This window comes from Sapajus apella, unplaced genomic scaffold (assembly GCF_009761245.1).
Source record: "Sapajus apella isolate SASKATOON/1434 unplaced genomic scaffold, GSC_monkey_1.0 scaffold66, whole genome shotgun sequence".
NCBI classification, from domain to species: domain Eukaryota; kingdom Metazoa; phylum Chordata; class Mammalia; order Primates; family Cebidae; genus Sapajus; species Sapajus apella.
In genome coordinates, this window is record NW_022437006.1 from 9,819,883 (window position 1) to 9,840,110 (window position 20,228).

The 20,228-nt window shown below is 34.9% G+C and overlaps 1 protein-coding gene across 1 annotated transcript in view; it reads left to right on the top strand.

Annotated features, from left to right (window-relative positions):
* Nucleotides 1-20,228, top strand: part of ARID2 (AT-rich interaction domain 2) — a 195,279-nt gene that overhangs the window by 56,407 nt on the left and 118,644 nt on the right. The gene's annotated exons all lie outside the window — the stretch shown is intronic.

A 20,228-nucleotide genomic window follows, 5' to 3' on the forward strand; every position in this document is an offset into this window, starting at 1 on the left:
AATAAAAGTCCCTGAAGAAGAAAACTTTGGCAAAAAGACAGAACAAATTCTAAAAACTATAATAAAAATTCTTGAAATTAAAAAAGATTTGAAACTGCACATTGAAACGGCACACTGTATATCTAAGAATATTTACTCAGAACCATGACAACTGATATAAATGCACATAAAATCAATGAACTTTAAAAAAAAAAATCTCCTGGGCACTAGACAAAAAGACTAAATGACTGAGAAAGAAAGATTATTATCAGACTTTTAAATGGCAATGTTTTATGCCTGAAGAAAATGGAATAATATATTTAAGATACTCAAGGAAAGAAAATATAAGCCAAGAGGTAATGTGTGGATTTCTATATAGCCAAATGAATTTCAAGTGTGAAACCCATGAAGAGTCTTTATTGATGTGTTAAAAACAAACAAACAAAAAAACAAAAACCTCAGGGAGTGTTTTCCCTATGAGCTCTTACTGAGAATTTTCCTAAAGAATAAGCTTCAGACAAAATTACTAACACGATATGGACTGAAGGATTGGTGACTAAATTTAGATACTTCTTCCTCTCTTAAAGACTTCTAAGTCAGAGGCACTTCATTGACTCAAATTATTTTAAATGTTATGCTGTAAATGTTTATAATTTGGTGATATTCATTAATATAACATCCTTAGAAAGGAAGAGTAATAGGTCTCTGCATTTAAAGTACTTTCTATATAACCATGACTCCTTTTGGGTATGAATACACTGCTTTGTTATATAGAGCAGGATTTCATAATCCCAGCACTATTTACATTTTGAGCTGGAAAATTCTTGGTTGTGAGAGCTGTCCTGTGTATTGTGTGATGTGTAGCAGTATTCCTGGTCTCTGTCTACTACATGCAGCATGTTTCATCTCTGTTGTGACAAACAAAAATATCCCTTCATTGCCAAGTGTACCCTAGAGGGCAAATTCAGTCCTAGTTAAAGAACCACTGCTTTAGAGAAGTGTTAAATATTGCTACAGAGAGTCCGTTCTGGTGCATTTGATCAACCATGAAGACCTGTCTTCAAATTGTAAGAGAATGAAAACCCGATAAAAGAAATAAATCAGCCAGATAAGGCAATTACAGATTGGATTATACATTTCATTAAAAAATATGTACACACACATATATATATATACCTATGTATACATACATATCATCTGTGAGTAATTATACACTCACTGGATCAATCCTGGAGTTAGACACAGTATGCTAATTTCAAAGTATCAGTATACGATACAATAAAAATTTTATTGAGAATTTTAATATGAAATATATTTTGTTCCATATTTTTATATTTAGTCCATAATCTTACATTTCCCAAATTATTTTCAGTTTTTTCATGTTAATCTTCTGTACATTTTTAACACACTGAAACCCTTTTTAAAAGAAATATCTTCTTGATTGTAACCTGTACTACCATTTTTTTTTTTTTAAACGGAGTATGACTCACTGTGTCTTCCGGGCTGTAGTGCCAGTGGCGTGATACCAGCTCACTGCAACCTCCACCTCCTGGGCTCAAGCGATTCTCATGCCTCAGCCTCTGAGTAGCTGGAATTACAGGTGTATACTACCATGCCCGGCTAATTTTTGTATTTTTCATAGAAACTGGGTTTCACCGTGTTGGCCAGGCTGGTCTTGAGCTCTTGGCCTCAGTTGATCTGCCCACCTTGGCCTCCCAAAGTACTGGGACTACAGGCATGAGGCTCTGTGCCCGACCAACTTATACTACTTCTGTAGAGAGACTTAGTTGTTGATATATAGGAAAGGCACCTTGCCAGTGCTTGTGGTATATAAGAATATAAGAAAATACTTACAAGTTTGTAGGAAAGGCACGTCAAATTTTATCAGTGGAGTACTCAGTACTTGCTTAGTGTAACTAAGCCCTTAAAATATAACATGTTGATTATGCTTTGGAATAAAGGTCAGATTATCAATGGTCATTACTTGCTAGCCTTCCAGTAAGTACCAAGTCTTACGAGAGTAATGGACGTATTTTCACCTGAGATAAAGAACCTCCACTTTATCTGTCATGATTTTTCTTGGAAGTACTTTACTTGGATTGGTTTGAGTACTTCACTGTAACTCTGCTTTTCAGGCTTTTAAAAATGGTGTTTTTGCTGACTGAATTTCCCAAGACAGTATTTCACCAACTGCCTGTAAGATGTAAGGTTTGTGGGTGGGAGTTTCAGGAAGCATTTGTGAATCTGACAAAAGCTGCTATTGTATCCTATAGATTCATAATGCACATTAACATACTTAAGTATTCTTAGCTAAAGGAACCTGTTTAAACCCATATTTCTCAGAGTTAATTGATATGAAATCCGTTTATGGTACAGTATCTATTAACATTTTGAAGAACGAATATTTTATGGGCCAGTTGTGGCAGAACGATTCTGGTACAAGATAAAACTTGCTGTTTCCTCAGTAACTGTTAAATGACCAGTAAAGGGGAGGTATAAAAAGTATTAATATAAAAGTTGTAGAGAATTAAGGGAAAAATTTGAGGATGAAGGAGGGACACTAGTATATATTTTTTAAAATGAGAGAGTAGATTTAAAAAGATGACTTGTGAGAAGGGCTATAAATTGAAATTGTGGAATTAGATTTGGCATATGCTACAAAATTTTATAAAAATAGAATATTCACTAGCAAATGTACTCTAGAAACAAAGTAGGAAACACAAATGTACAGCATTAGGTATCAGAAGAATACATAGCCATAAATTTGGAGGAGATTAAAAAAATGAGAAACCTGTGAAATAAAACTAATACTAACAAGTTTAAACATCTGAATCAAAAATTACCTTTTTTTTTTTTTTTTGAGGCAGAGTCTTGCTCTGTTGTCCAGGCTGGAGTGCAGTGGCATGATCTCGGCTCACTGCAACCTCCCCCTCTCAGGGTTCAAGCAATTCTCCTGTCTCAGCCTCCTGAGTATGTGGGACTGTAGGTGCTTGCCACCATGCCTGGCTAATTTGTTTTGTATTTTAGTGGAGACAGGTTTCACCGTATTGGTCAGGATGGTTTCAAACTCCTGACCTCAGCCGATGTGCCCACCTCGGCCTCCTAAAGTGTTGGGATTACAGGCGTGAGCCACCTTGCCCAGCCTAAAATTTACTATTTTTAATGGGAACATTTAATGTGTTGAGAAAATAGCTGACAGTTTATTAGGGGTTAAATCACTTGCTTGATGTCATATATACTAACCAGTGGCAGAACTAGAACTTGAACTAAAGTCCTTTTTGTCAACAATGTCTGTAGGCTCACCTGTTGGGCTCTATTGTTTCATAAAGAAGAGAAAGGAAACCTTGGAGAACAAAAGAAGTGAAAAATGGGCTAGGTGTGGTGGCTCACGCCTATAATCTCAGCACTTTTGGAGGCTGAGGTGGGTGGATCACTTGAGCAGTTCGAGACCAGCCTGGGCAATGTGGAAAAGCCCCATCTCTACTAAAAATGAAAAAAATTAGCTGGGCATGGTGACATGCACCTGTAATCCCAGCTACTAGTGAGGCTGAGGCATGAGAATTGCTTGAACCTGGGAGGCAGAGGTTGCAGTGAGCCGAGATCATGCCACTTTAGCCTCGATGACAGAGCTAGACTCTGGCTCCAAAAAAAAAAAAAAAAGTGAAAAATGATTCTTATGATTGAAAAAAAAATCCCAAACTTAGAAAACGATCGAAAGCAGTCTGATTAATTTTGTAATAAAATCTGACCAAGATTATGTCAAGATTTAAATCTAGACCAGCCTTAATTATAACCATCAATAACTAAATATAAAATTAGCTAATTCAGTAACACCACAATGAAGAATATATTATAACACGTAGAGGGCTATGTTAGATTCATTGAAAATCAGGTGTGAAAAAATTTATGGTCATCTCAGTAAATGAGGAAAATAAATTGATAGAATATTTAATCAGAAAACAAACATGCTCAATGGAGAAATGTTAGAGCAGTGGTCCCCAGCCTTTTTGGCACCAGGGACCAGTTCTGTGGAAGACAGTTTTTCCACAGACTGTGGTAGGGGGATGGTTTCAGGATGATTTAAGCTCATTATATTTTTCATTAGATTCTCATAAGGAGCATGCAACCTAAATCTCTTGTATGCACAGTTCACTGTAGGGTTCACACTCCTATGAGAATGTAATGCCGCTGCTGACCTGATGGGAGGTGGAGCACAGTTTCGCATGCTTGCCACTCATCTCCTCCTAACAGACCAGTACCAGTCTTTGGCCTGAGGGCTGGGGACCCCTGTGTTAGAGTCCTTCCCACTGCGGTTGGAGAGATGATAAGATATTCTGCATTATCTTTTTGAAATAACATTGCTTTGGAAGTTCTAGGCAGTGCATAAGGGAAAAAAGTATAAATTTTGGAAAGGTTCTGTGGTTTGATTTGTCTCCACCAAAACTTGTAAGTTGGAACTCCAGTGGGGCGGTGTTGGGAGCTGGGGTTTAGCAGGAAGCATTTGGGTCATGGAGGGTGATTAATAGACTAAGACCTTCCCTTGGGCGTTGAGTGAGTTCTGCTCTGGGAATGGATTAGTTCCCAGGAAAGTGGGTTGTTACAAAGTCAGGACACCGCTCTGATTTTGCCTCTTCACAGTCGTCTGCTCCCTTTTGACCTTTTACCATGTTTTGACCTAGCGCAAAATCCCTCACCAGAAGCTCAACAGATGCTGGTGTCATGCCCCATGAATTTCCCATCCAGCAGAACCACTGGCTAAATAAACTTATTTTCGTTATAAATTACCCAATCTCAGGTGTTCTGTTATAGAAGAGAACAAAAGAAGAGAACATTATCACTACTTTTAGATTAAATAGGAAAGCAAAGAAACAATGGGAAAACTATTGGACCTAATGAGAGACTTCTATAAAGTGGTCAGAATCCAAAAAGATAAATATGCAAAAATTTTATTTAATTTTGTTTAGAGTTTGGGTCTCACTCTGTTGTCCAGGTTGGAGTGTAGGGACAAGATCATAGCTTACTGCAACCTCAAACTACTGAGTTCAAGCAATCTTCCTATCTCAGCCTCCCGAGTAGCTGAGACTACAGGCGTGTGCTGCCATACTTGGCTAATTTATTTTATTTTATTTTAGAGTTGAGGTTCTTGCTGTGTAGCCCAAGCTGATCTTGAACACCTGGCCTCAAGTGATCCTCCTCCCTCAGCCTCCTGAGTTGCTAGAATTAAACCCAAGTCACAGTATCCAGCCAAATATGCAAAACTTAGTATCTACTATTTAAAAATATGATACCAGAAATTCCAATTAATATTAATAGAACAAAGATCCAACTTAATGTGTAAGAATAAACACAGTGAAAAGACAGGTAAGACCTATATGAGAAAAATGAGGCTGGGTACAGTGGCTCACGCCTATAATCCCAGCACTTTGGGAGGCCAAGGTGGGCAGATCACCTGAGGTCAGGAGTTCAAGACCAGTCTGGCTAACATGGTGAAACCTTGTCTCTGCTAAAAACACAACAGTTAGCCGGTCGTGGTGGCGGGTACCTGTAATCCCAGCTACTCGAGGGGGCTTAGGCAGGAGAATTGCTTGAACCCGGGAGGCAGAGGTTGCAGTGAGCCGAGATCACGCCACTGCACTCCAGCCTGGGTAACAGAGCAAGACTCTGTCTCAAAAAAAAAAGGAAAACTTAAATGAAACTATGGAAGAGCATAAGCTATGCCTGTGTAAATGAAATGTGTCTTATTCCTGATTGGAATAGCTTAATATTTTACATGATGACTATTTTCCTTATATTGACTGAAAAGTTTTACGTAATTTCAACTGAAATTTATTAGCACTTCTACTTGAGTTACTTTGCTGTTTTCTAGTAGTTAGAAGAGTACCTTCTACATAGTTGGCACTAAGTTGTTTTTAAAATTAACGAATGCAAATTTATTCCAGAGAAATGGCAGGAAAAATGTGCAAAGAGGTATGTAAGTAGACATAATAGTTTTGTTTGTGTTATCAGAGAAACTAGAAGCAGTCTAAAATGTTCATTAAAAGGTGACTTAGAATGCTGTGCTACTACTACTAAAAAGTAGTATGAGCTATAAATACAACACAGTATATAACATGCATATTAACATATGAAATGAATATGTGTGTGTAGGTATGGATATTGAGTATGACAGAGGAAGGTGTAGAACAGTCATCCTCAAACTTTGGCTGCGCATGAGAAACACAATTTAAACCAAAACAAAAAGCAATACAAAAAGTGGGGCCTTAGTGTGCAGGTCCCACTCCCAGAAATTCTGATTTCATTGCTCAGAAATAAGGCCTAGGCATTTGATATTTTTTAAAAGTATGTGGGTAATTCCAGTGTGCAGTTAAAGTTGATCTAGAGAAATTTGCACTAGGTTGGCAACAGTGGCCAATTCTCAGTGGTGCAAGGTTAAAACCCACTGCTTCCCCAGCAACTGGTAAAGAACCAGTGGAGGAGAGATCTGAAAAGTAGTCATTTTATGAGGGCATTAGAAAAAAAATGCTAAGTAAGTAAATTCCTACTAGCTTTTAACTTATGTCTAGTGTTCCATTATTGGAACACTAAGCATATGGTAGTTATTTATATCCTACTGCTCAAGGACATCTCCAAGGTCTGATTGCAAAAATTCAAAAAAATTGCAACCTCTCGTATAAATGGGTTAATTTGCTAAAACTATTGAGGTAACTAAAAGAAGGAAATGAAAAATTTATGTTGAAACTTCATCTTTGGTTTTGTAAGTGTGCCAGACTTGGTCTTTGGTTTCCATATGTTTCATGGCAGAGTGGTCAATACATGGGATAAAATATTTCAGCTTCAAATAAGATCACTATACTGTAGTAAACTATGCTTTTTGCTTACTTTATTGAGTCAGAGATTCCTTGTGTATCTTATTATATGGTTGTAAATTAGTTATTTACACCTGGTGCTCTTACATCTTAAAGCTACTAAAATACTATGTAATAAGTTAAAAAGATTACTAAAAAATAAATCTTCATGAATATGTATAACCTATTTTATAGATATGCTTTGAGGCGTTAAAAACAGGGAAATGGGACAACTTATTTATAACTTACAAAATGAAAAATAAATGTTTGGAAATTGCCCGATATAAAATTTATAAATTATAGCACTGATTCTCTGTTATTTTATTTATTTAACAAATACCTATTGGGTACGTCTATGTACCAGACAATTAAGATGACTTCTTTAAAATGTTATGGGCGGCAGGCATGGTGGCTCACGCTTGTAATCCCAGTACTTTGGGAGGCTGAAGCATGAGGATTGCATTGCTTGAGCTCAGGTAGCCGAGACCAGCCTGGGCAACATAGCAAGATCACATCTCTACAAAAAATTTTAAACATTAGTCAAGTGTGGTGGCCTGTGCCTGGGTACTAGCTACTGGGAGACTGAGGTGGGAGGATCGCTTGAGCCCTGCAGAGAGCTGTGGTTGTGCCAATACACTCCAGCCTGGGCGACAGAGCAATATACTGTCTCAAAAAAAAAAAAAAAAAAAAAGTTACCCTGTTCATGTTTTAGTTCTTCATCTATTTAGCAAATATAAACTATGCCCATATGCCCATTTTGCCTAACATTATAGATACAAATTTCTGAGTTTGTTTAGGTTGGATTTTGAATTCTAACTCTGCCCTTCCTAGCTTTGTGACCTTGGGCAAGTTACAAGGTTTTCTGTGTCTCATTTGCCTCATCTGCAAAATGGGAATAATAATGGAACTGGTCATAGAACCAGTACTGTTATACATGTAAAGTGCACAGAATAGTGCCTAGCTAAGGAAGAGTGACTAACCAGTAAATGTTAGGCACTAATATACAACACAATACCTGTTCTCTAGAAGCTTACCAAGAGAGTGATATATGAATAGTTACAATGCAGTGTCATCAGTGTATTTGTTTACTTACTACTACATTTTGAATTATCATATGTTTTGTGTCCACCCAATCTTCATTTCCTTCTTTATAATCTAGATTAATTTCTACTGATAAATTTTAAAACCCAGTTGAAAATTGTGAGGTGCAGTGACTCACACCTGTAATCCTAGCACTTTGGGAGACCAGGGTGGGTGGATAACTTCAGCTCAGGAGTTCGAGACTAGCTTGGGCAATGTAGTGAAACCCCATCTCTACAAAAAATACAAAAATTAGCTGGGTGTGGTCCCAGCTGCTTTCAGGGGGCAGAAGCAGGAAGATCACTTAAGCCCAGGATGTGGAGGAGGAATGCAGTGAGCCGAGATCGTTCCACTGCACTCCGGCCTGGGTGACAGAGTGAGACCTTGTCTCAAAAAAAAAAAAAAAAAAAAGCTGTGGAACATTTAGGTTTTGATTAATTCTTTGTAAGACGAGTATCTTTTGTATATGTTTGTTTGATGGTTTTGTTTGTGATTGTAATTTTCTTGACTGATTCAGATTAAACCACGTCGGAAGAAAACATTTATATTTTAACTCCTACCTACTATGTGAGGTAACGCATTTGTTAATTAGCCAGGTTTAACCGTTCCACAATGTACATATACTTCAAAACAGTATGTTGTACATGACAAAAACATTCAATGTTATCTGTCAATTTAAATAGAAATGAATGAATGAATGCTTAATGTGCCCTATGAATGCTTGCCAGATTAGAAAAGCAAGAGGAGTGAAAATATATTTCAAGGAAATTCTTTTTCTTTTGTATTCCCCAAACTGAAGGTGTCTACCACCCTTTTTCTTTCCCAGCAGTGAAAGATAGAATTCTGAATTCTGAAAAAAAATAAAAATTACTTAACGTATTTCAAACTTTGTTAGAGAACTTTGGAAAATAAATTTAAATTAAGCATAATCTTTTATGAGAGTGTGAATAGGTGTTCACCTGTCCAAAAGCAGTTTCCTTTTAAGGTCGTGTATGTTAAATAAATGTGCTAAACTGTTCTAACCTCATGCATCAAAAGAACTTTTTTATCCTACAAACTTAATCAGAGTAATGCAGGTCAAAATGTGATCTGTTCATTTGCTCTTAATTCTTCTGACCTGACGTTCAGACAAGCTTGATAATAATCTATTATATCATTAACTCATCTGACAAACATTTAATAAGGGCCTACTATTAAGGTCAAAAAAGTGGATAAGTTTGTGAGTTCTAAAAATAGGCAGTTCGGATTCAAATCCTAGTTGTAAAACTCACTACCTTAAGCTTCAGTTTCCTTATCTGTAGAATAATGATGACCTGTAATGCCCAGCAGAACATCTTCCTTCTTACTCAGATGCTCCTTGGGAGTAGTGGTATAAGGTTAATTATTTGTTTGCCTGGTAGAACACTGTGATGCATTTTGGATTGTATTTTGTCTGTGAGATCTTAGGTTGGTTCCTCAGATGTTAACCTTCTACTGGGCAGTATTTCTTTTTCTGTGTTTGTTTGTTGTTATTGACTTCTAATATAATTGCATTGTTGTCAAAAGATGTGGTTTGTGTGACTGTAGTTCTTTGATATTTGTTGAGACTTTCATTATGGTCAAGTTTTGGTTAATTTTTCTAAATACTCATGTGCTTGAGGGGAATTTGTATTATTGAATTTAAATATATATTAAATTAAGTGTGATAACCATTCTAGTCTTCTATGGCTTTATTAATTAATTTTTTTGGTCTGCCTGAAATACCAATGCATAAAAGAAATATGTTAATCTCTCACTACAATGGATTTGTCGATTGTTCTGTGTTATTCCAGTAACTTTTGCTTCATGATTTTGTGGCTGTTTTACTTGTGCATGGAAGTTTTTCAGAAGTATCATATATTTCTGGATATTGAATCTTTTATCATTATGATGTGACCCTCCTTAAACCAAGTAACATATTTTTTAAAGCCATTTTAAAGGCTGGGTGCAGTGGGTCATGCCTGTATCCTAGCACCTTTGGATGCTAAGGTGGGAGGGTTGCTTGAAGCCTGAAGGTGGAGAATGGCCTGGGCAACATAGCATGCTCTTCTCTACCAAAAATACCAAACCAAATCAAAACAATTTTGTCTCTTATTAATAGAGCAGCTCCCAATTTATGTGATAAGAATGGAAGTAATACAACCTTTTCCATTCCTTTAATAAACTTTTCTCTATACTTATAAATTAAGATATCTTATAAATAGCATATCTTTCCATTTTTAATTATTCAGTTTTATTATCTGAACTCTAAAGTTTATTAGTAATTATTTTTTTATTTGTGAGTAGTGGTATATTTGGACTTGCTTTTACTACCTTTAAATGTTCGTCTTTTTTTATATGATGCTTTAAAAATACCTTATGTTTTAGTTTTTTTTATAGAATCAAATAATTGTCTCTATTTCCTGCCTTATGGTTCTGTAACTTTATTTATATTTGTATGATACAGATTCAGTGTTTTGTGTTCTAGTTTTAAAAAAAACTGTCGGAATTTAGATTTGAACTAAATTTAGGAAGAACTGACAACTTTATAATATTAAGTCTTCTAATCCATGAAAATTTTATATTGTTTATTTGGTTCTCTCAGTACTGTTTTATGATTTTCTTTCTTTTATAATGTATCAATATACATTATATTGATATATTCCTGGATACTTAATTGTATGCTCTTATGTTTCCTGTTATATGTAGAAATATAACACTGTATCCAGCAATCTTGCTGAACTCCTTTATTAATGATAGTAATGTGAATGCTACTGTTCACAAATAATGACAATTTTATTTCTTTCATAAAAAGCTTTATCTTGGCTAGCATTTCCAGGACACTTCAAAAGAACAGGTATCTGTGTTTCAGGTTCTAAAAGAAAAACTTCCATCATTTAGATATGTTTGTGTGTTTGTTTGTTTTTAGTAAATACCCTAGATCAAATAAGGAAGTTCTGTTCCTACTTTGAGAAAAAGTTTTTCTTTGTTTTCTTTTTATCTATTTATTTGTCAATGGACACTTGGGCTTATTCTTCTGTTGGCTATTGTGAATAATGCTGTAATGAACATTAGTGTACAAACAATCTTTTGAGTCCTTGCTTCCCATGTTTTTTCCTTTTTTTTCTTTTCTTTTTTTTTTAAAATCAGCAACTGCATCTGCACTTGCTTCCCATTTTATAAAGATATTTACCCACAAGTGAAATTGATGGATTGTATGGTAATTCTATTATTAATTTTTCGAGGAACTGCCATGCTGTTTCCCGTAGTGGCTAAACCATTTTAAATTCTACCAGCAGTGCACAGTTCCCATTTCTTCAGTTTCTTGCTATCATATTTTCTGTTTTTTTTTTTTTTTTTGATAGCACTGGTAATGGTATGAAGTACTAGCTTTGTTTTCTTTTAATTGAAAATAGATACTGAATTTTTTTCCATATTTTTTAATGTAGCAAATTACATTTTAAAAATGTTAGGCCAACCTTAAATCCTGGTATAAACTCAAGTTTTTCATAAAGTTTTATCTCTAATATATGTTCTTATATTTGATTTGGTAATATTTTGTTTACAGTTTTACAGCTGTCTATTAGTATATGTGATTTGGCCTTTTCTTTTCTGAAATGTCCTTAATTAGGTTTTAATGTCAGTGTTCTGATGAACTCTTTTCCTTAGTTTTGGAAAAATATATGCAAGATTGTTATTGATTGATTGATTGAGACAGGGTCTCATTCTGTCACCCAGACGGGAGTGCAGTGGCCCAATCATAGCTCACTGCAGTCTAGACCTCCCTGGGCTGAGCTTACCTCAGCCTCCCAAGTAAGTGGGACTTGCAGGCATGCATTACTGCACCTGGCACATATTGTAATTTATTTCTCAACTGTCTGATACAATTCCCACCAGCAAGGAAGTCATCTACCATATAGTTTTATTTGTGGGACAGTTTGTGTTACAGACTGAATTTCTTTCATAATTATAGCACTAGTCAAATATTATAGTACCAGCAGGAACTATAATTAATGTTTCCTCTTTCATTCTTATAGTAATTAGTACACTTTCCTTTCCATCCCCATCAGCCTTACCAGAAAGTAATCAATTTTATCAGTGTTTTCTGATAAACTACTTTGGAATATGTTGATTCTCTATATTGTATTAATTTTCTGTTTCATTGATCTCTGCATTTGCCTTTTATTCCCTCCTACTTTAACACCCTTTGTGACATGGATGTTCATAATTAATTTTCATTTTTGCTTTTTAATATTTTTGGTTTTGGAGCTGTACATTTCTGTCTTAAGTACTGCTTTTAGTTTGTTCCCACAAGTTTTGCATGTTCTAGTTTATTGTGATTAAGTTAAAATGTTTTTCTGCTTTCTAAAGTATTAGGATTTTTTGTCCTTTGGGTTATTTCAAAATATATTTCTTAATTTCCAAACACGGGGTGATTTCCTAGTATTTCTGTTATTATTACCTAATTTGTTTGTATTGTGGTCAGAGAACATAGTATGTATGAACCCAATTATTTGAAATTTATGACTCAATATATGGTAATTTTTAAAATATATTGTATTCATGCTTAATAATATTGTGCATTGTAACAGTTCAGTGCTTTATATACAGTATGTTCATTAGTCCAAGTTTGTTAATAATACAGATAAAGCTGTATCCTTACTGGATTTTTTTGGTTTGTTTCTTCAGTTGTTAAGAGAGATATGTTTTAAAAATGAAACTAGGCCTGGTGCAGTGACTCAGGCCTGCAATCACAGCACTTTGGGAGGCCGAGGCAGGCAGATCTTGGGGTTAGGAGATCGAGACCATCCTGGCCAACATGGTGAAACGCTGTCTCTACTAAAATACCAAAAATTAGCCAAGTGTGGTGGTTTGTGCCTGTAGTCCCAGCTACTTGGGAGGCTGAGGCAGGGGAATTGCTTGAAGAGGCGGAGGTTGCAGTGAGCCAAGATCATGCCACTGCACTCCAGCCTTGCGACAGAGCAAGACTCCATTTCAAAAATAAAAAAAGAAATAAACTATGTTTATTATTAATTATGGATTTGTCATTTTTTTAGTTCTGTCGATTTTGCATTCTGTATTCTGGGGCTCTTATTAGGTCAAAGGTGAAATGATACCTTCCTGATCAATTGAATGCTTTTTAAATAAGTTAAATATATTATTATAAAATTTGCTTTATTGTTAGTAGAGGTTTTTATGTTAAAGTGTGTTTTGGCCGGGCGCGATGGCTCAAGCCTGTAATCCCAGCACTTTGGGAGGCCAAGGCGGGTGGATCACGAGGTCAAGAGATCGAGACCATCCTGGTCAACATGGTGAAACCCCGTCTCTACTAAAAATACAAAAAGTTAGTTGGGCATGGTGGTGCATGCCTGTAATCCTAGCTACTCAGGAGGCTGAAGAAGGAGAATTGCCTGAACCCAGGAGGTGGAGGTTGCGGTGAGCCGAGATCGCGCCATTGCACTCCAGCCTGGGTAACATGAGTGAAACTCCGTCTCAAAAAAAAAAAAAAAAAAAAGTGTGTTTTATCTGATATTAATATAGCTACTTCAGCTAATTTATTAGGTTAATATTTACATTTAAAATTTCAGCCTTCTGGATAAAAAGCATATAGTTGAATTTTTAAAATGTAATTGGATTATTTTTTTTAAACTTATTTAGTCTGTTTATATTTAATACAGCTGGTGTTATAGTTGGGTTTAAGTCTTATTTTGGACCAGGTGTGGTGACTGACGCTGGTAATCCCAGCACTTTGAGAGGTGGATCACCTGAGGTTAGGAGTTCGAGACCAGCCCGGCCAACATGGTGAAAGCCCTTTTCTACTAAAAATACAAAAATTAGCTGGATATGGGGGTGGCCGCCTGTAGTCCTGTAGTCCTGTAGTCCCAGTTACTCAGAAGGCTGAGATAAGAGAATCACTTGAACCAGGGAAGCAGAGGATAGAGGGAGCTGAGATTGCACCATTGCACTCTAGCCTGGGCAACAAGAGTGAAATTTTGTCTCAAAAAAAAAAAAAAAAAGAATCTTATTTTCTATTTTTATCTCTCCGCTTTTTTATTTACATGTTTTTTCCTTTTTGTCGTGTTTGAATTAACTAAGGATTTTTTTATCTTTATTATTTTTTATTCATGTGGGTATTTACACTCACCCTTCCATTATCAACATCTAATACTTGGTAGTTTTATCCCTTTCCCATAAATCGAAAGACCTAATTGAAAGACCTTAGAGTACTTTAACTACATATAACTGGCTCTATGTAAAAAAAAAAAAAAATACATACACACACGCACACACACACATATAAAATATATATGTCATAAACATTGTAGATGTCTATTGTCTATATTTAAATCCCAGAGTACAATATATATGCATATATGTACATATCAACAAGATAATCTACATTTTTTTTATGCCTTTTCATTACATCTCCATACCTCCCTTTAGAAACTTAATCTTTTAGTACAGGTCTTCTGGTTTAAAAAAGAAAACAAACGATCATTTCTGTTCTTTAGGAAATATTTTTATTTTTTCTCTTCCTGCATTTTTGAAGCAAATGTTTTCTTTTTCCTCTGGCTACCTTTAATAATTGTTTTTGTCTTTGGTTTTTGATACTCCTACATTGTAAGCAGTTATGAAATTTTGCCTGGGGTTTCAATCTGTGTTTGATAATCCCAGCATCTAGAGCACTTTTGAGTGTGTTTTATGGACGTTCCCCTTTACCTGTGGAGAGTATGTTCCAAGACCGCCAGTAGATACCTGAAACTGCAGGTGGTATAGAACCCAATTGCCGTCAATCAGAACACATTTTTGTTCGTCTTCCACCCATACATTTAATGCATTTTCTGTCTTAACTAAGCACCACACACTGTGGCTGTAACGTTTGCAGTTTCAGGTTCAACAGCAAAACAGGCACAATTTTTTTTTCCTTCTTCGTAATTTCAGGGATGGAATATTTGTTCTTTCCATAGAGCTTAGCAACCTCAGCATATAATTTTTTCTTATTAATTTTCAAAAATTATTGGAAAATATGAAGAAAACATCTTGCATAAATGACCTACATTGGAACCCTTTTCTCTATCTCTATATTTCATGCAGTTCCTAATAAATTTTGGAGGGATACACTTATGGAGGCACAGGTAAGTGTATAATTTGCAGAAATAAGACTAGTGAGCTTCAGACAAATAGGTCATCATAGAAGTGATAGACTTGGACTCAGTGTTAGTAAAACTAGTCTTTAGGTCAGATCTCAGGTAGCTAGGGCTGATTGCAGCATCAGGGATACTCCCAGTATGTCCTATTTTGTAATGGTGTTATCCTAGTGGTAGAGGGCATTTGTCCTACGTACTTTAATTAGTTAAAAAAGCCTAACTTCCCTGATAGTAAGAGATTTTTCTTTTTCATTTGGTCAGGGCATTCAGTTTTACAGTCTGAGGTCACAAAACAAAGTATGGTTGTTAAATAATGAATCTAATTTATAAATTATGTGGTAGAAATGACTCTGGAAAAGAATTTGTTAATATTCTGCCTACTTAGCTATTATTTTTGTCTTTGATAATTTAACAAGATAATATTTTACACCCCCACCCCACTTAGCTTTCCAGGGTACTTTCCCTACAAGTTTATTTATTTCCGTTTCACTCTAAAACTTACTAACTGGTAATTTTTCACTCCTGTCCTTTTTTTGTGTGGAATTTTTGTATTCTGCAAGGGTTTCTTTCTTTTTTTTTTTTTTTTAACCTGGAAGAGTTATTAGATTATTCAAGAAATATAAATAAATTTTTTGTTTTCTAATAATTTTAGAAATATGGGTGTATATATATTATATATTTTGCACCCTCCATGTGCTGATATCAAAGTCCCATCTAGAACTTTGACCCTGTAGGGGATCATTTCTACCCATTGTACAGTCACTTCAAGTCTACTCCTCTTCTCATGAGGTTGCTGCTTACCAGCTGATGATACCATGCCATAGGAGTCTCTGGATAACCCTTTTGATTTATGGTAACTCTCTTATATTGTCAGTTTTTTCTTGTGGTATGCTACCCTGCTTTTTTCCTTCGTCTTCCTTTTTTTCCTTCCTATTTCTTTACCCCTTCCTCCTCTTTCATACTCCCCAGTTTATTTCCTTCATGTCTCTCTGTCAGTTCTTTTCTTTTCCTCCTATCTTGTTTGTTCTTCTGTTTATATCCCTCCTTTTCTTTTACCTACCTGTCCTACCCACTTCCTGTCTCTTCTATCCTCTTTTTTCCAAATTAAAGTCCCTTTTCCTATGTAACACTACTACTGCCTCAATAAATGACCACATCCTCCTTCTTTTATTCTTATAACAGCTGTTTTAAAGATTGGTTATTTGCTTGAATTCCCCAGTTTCCACTCCTGTCTTCTGTACTCGTTTTTAGATATCTTTCTAATGTACTAAGAAAATAGCAACTGGCATTTAGATTTTTTTAAACTACTTTCTCTACCACTTAAAAAATGATTCATATCTTAACTTTTTCTCCTTATTCAAAACTCAGAAGGAATAACTTCTCTATGTTTACTCCTTTATCCTTGATAAAAATTTTTAAAAATTTAATATATATTTTACATATATTCACTTATGAATATTTTAAATAGAATCATACTGTATGTTTTTGTCTAATTTTTACATATTATCTGAAATGTTTTTATATGTCATTAAGTATTCCTTGACATCATCATTTTTATGGATCATGTGTACTTTTCTTGCGTAAAACTGAGTATAGTAGTTCTCTACTGGAGAGTTGGGTTGTTTTTCATCCTTATAAGCAGTTTGATTCTTTTTGGCAAATCTTTGAAACTATATATCATCTATATGTAATGACGTCTTTGAATGAATCTTTTGAATAACATTTTTATTTTATTTTATTTTGGAGATGAACTCTGTCGTCCAGGCTGGAGTGCAGTGGTGCAGTCTTGGCTCATTACAACCTCTGCCTCTGGGTTCAAGCAGTTCCCCTGCTTTAGTCTCCAGAGTAGCTGAGATCACAGGTGCATGCCATCGTGCCCAGCTAATTTTTATAATTTTAGTAAAGATGGGATATTGCCATATCGGCCAGGTTGGTCTAGGAACTCCTGACCTCAAGTGATCTGCCTGCCTGGGCCTCCCAAAGTGCTGGGATTACGGACGTGAGCCATTGCGTCTGGCCAACATGTTTACTTTCTTAAGAGTTATTTGGTAGGAGAAAGATCTCTGAGATCAAATGAGACTTATATTTTTAATGCTTTTAAAGAGAATATTGTTAAATTATCTTTCAGAACTGATATAGCTATATATTTCTACTCTGTGTATGAGTTTCTGTTTACCTAAACTTTTGCCAAAACTGAATATTATGATTTTTCAAACACATTTCACATTTGTGTTTCTCATGTGCATCAAATATTATTTTGTTTTAAAAAATCATATCATTGTTCATTTAAAAAATTATAATAGTCCTTTTTGTAATTACTTAAAGTAGTTTAAGATATGTACTTATACACACACACACAAACATATACACATACTTTTCTAGGTTATTGTTTATCATTTAGCATTGTGTTATATTTTGCCTAAGAAGTTATTACATTTTATTTTGTTTTATTATTTATTTATTTTTTGACACTTAGCCTTGCTCTGTCGTCCATGCTGGAGTGCAGTGGCACAATCTCAGCTCACTGCAACCTCCACCTCCCGGATTCAAGTGATTCGCCTGCCTCAGCCTCCTGAGTAGCTGAGATTACAGGTGTGTGCCACTATGTCTGTATAATTTTTGTATTTTTAGTAGAGACAGCGTTTCGTCATGTTGGCCAGGCTGGTCTTGAACTCCTGACCTCAGGTGATCCACCCTCCTCCGCTTCCAAAAGTGATGGGATTACAGGTGTGAGCCACCATGCCTGGCCATTTTTAAATTTTAGTGAGATAAATATATTAGTCTTCCTTGGGGTAATGACTTCTCATGCTAGGGAGAGCCTTTCTTGCTTTTTTTTTTTTTTTTTTTTTTTTAATTTTTTTTTTTTTTTAAAGACGGGGTTTCGCCATGTTGGTCAGGCTGGTCTTGAACTCCCGACCTCAGGTGATCCGCCCGCCTTGGCCTCCAAAGTGCTTGGATTACAAGCGTGAGCCACCGTGCCTGGCCCCTTGCTCTTTAATATTATAAATATATTGACGCATTTTCTTCTTTTAAAAAAATTTTACATTTAAATTTCTTACCTGAAATTTGCTTAGTATGGCATAAGGTAAAACAATTAATTTTTTTTGGTTTTGCAATAATGAGTTATCCCAGAATTAATTATTGAAAACACTAATGTTCCCTGACATGTATATGAAATACTACCTTTTTATATTGGATAATTCTCTGCTCTATTGATTGATCTCTTCATTTTGTTTTAAATATTGTATCTTTTAATATATTATTTTTAAATTTGTCCTTTTTATTGAAAAGTCATCAAGCACATTCTTAAAGGAAAAGACTCAAATAATGTAAAGGATGAGAAAATCTCCACTATGAGGCTAACTGCTATTATAGTTTCTTCATTCTGTTCTAGAAATACTTGGTTCGTATGCAAACATAGAGTTGATCTTCTTTTTATTACCTAGATAGAAATACACTAAGTACACAGTTGCTCTATACTCTTTTTTTATTATGTGTCACCAAATACAGATCTAAGTCATTTTTTACAGCTATATAGTAATCCGACTTAAGAATCTAAAACAATAATTTATTATTGTTTGAACATATGTTTTTTTTCCAGTATTTTATTGTCAAAAATTACTGTAGTATTCCACATCCCTATCCTATTCTTTGCCAACATGCAATATAGGATAAATTTCTCAGAGTGGAATTTATTGGGTCATAGACTGTGACCAGTTACAAACTATGTAAATCTGTCCTGGCTAATTTCAGAAGACGAGATATTTACAGGAATTGTGGAAAACCAGGAATTAGTCTCTCACTTCCTACTGCCACTGCTTTGAATAACCTATGTTTGTTCTTCCCTAAAAACTCAAAACTCCAGGTAGGAGAATCCATCTGTTATATGTTCATGTTTTAGCCGCCTAGAAGTGGAGAGTAGGCTTTTTTCATGCTTTTAGCATTTTAATGTAGGCGAGACTCTAATGCCCATCACTTAAGCAAGTTCTTCTAATAGTAAGGTACTTGAATGTGGGATATTAACAAACAAGCAATAAAGTTCTCGTTTTTGGTTGCTTAATATCTATATGCAACCCTTCTTTTCATACAGACATTTGAAGTAAACCTTATAAGAGCTCTTCAACCTAGTAAACTGTAATGTTTCTACTTATACCTGTAAATACTTTATTCATTCTCTAAGGGGGGGGCTCCCATAAGTTCATAAGTTATTTCTTCCATCCAGCTTTAAATCCAGGAACTGCTGGTGTTTTCCTCTAGAAATCTATTTTCTTCAGACTATAATTATATTCTTAACAGTGAAAAATTGAGGTATACTCCCTAATATATTAACCTAGTATTAGAATAGAAATATACAAAAAATTTTTAATATTGTGAATAAAATGAAATAAATTCTATTTAAAAGTTTGTTTTAACCACATAAAAAGCTTTTATGATCTTTTTAAAAAGGATTTTATTATTATTATTGTTTGTCTCTCCCCATGAGACTGTTAGCCTCATGGGAATGACAATATTTGTCTGCTCTCTTTACATAGTATTCTGAGCGTATGAAACAATGTCTTGCACATAATAAGTGCTTAATAAGTATTTGTTGCATGAATTGTGGTAGGCTTCAATTTAAAAAAAAAAAACTTTAATAGTTTGTCATGCATTGATTTAAACGTCTGCTTCTAGAATCACTTTATTTTGATACTTGCTTTTCCTTAGTGGAAGAGCAATACATGGATTGTATGGAACAAATGCATCATTATGTACACTTAGTAAATCATGATCCCTTATTTTAAAATCCATTTGTTAATGTTGCACATTTTTTGGTTAAAATTTATTTCTGTCTTGCCCATCCGTTTTTCTTCCAAAATTTGTGTCAGTATAATATGTAAATCTGTTATGTTTTTACAAAATAGAAATAATGCAACTATAAAGGAAGAAGTAAAGGGGAAAATAGAACAAACCTTCATTGTTACAGAAGCAGTAGTTGGGAGTCAGAAGATACTACTGAAAGTTGACATGCCAGATGTCAAGATAAGAGACTGGGTTAAGGCATTGCAAATGTGTAAATATCAAGGTAATCAATATAACAGAAATACAGACTTTACTAAATACCAAAAGATACAGAAAACAAAATAAAAGAATAAAGCAAACACATTACATAAATTATCCCATCACGACTTTAGCCGAAACC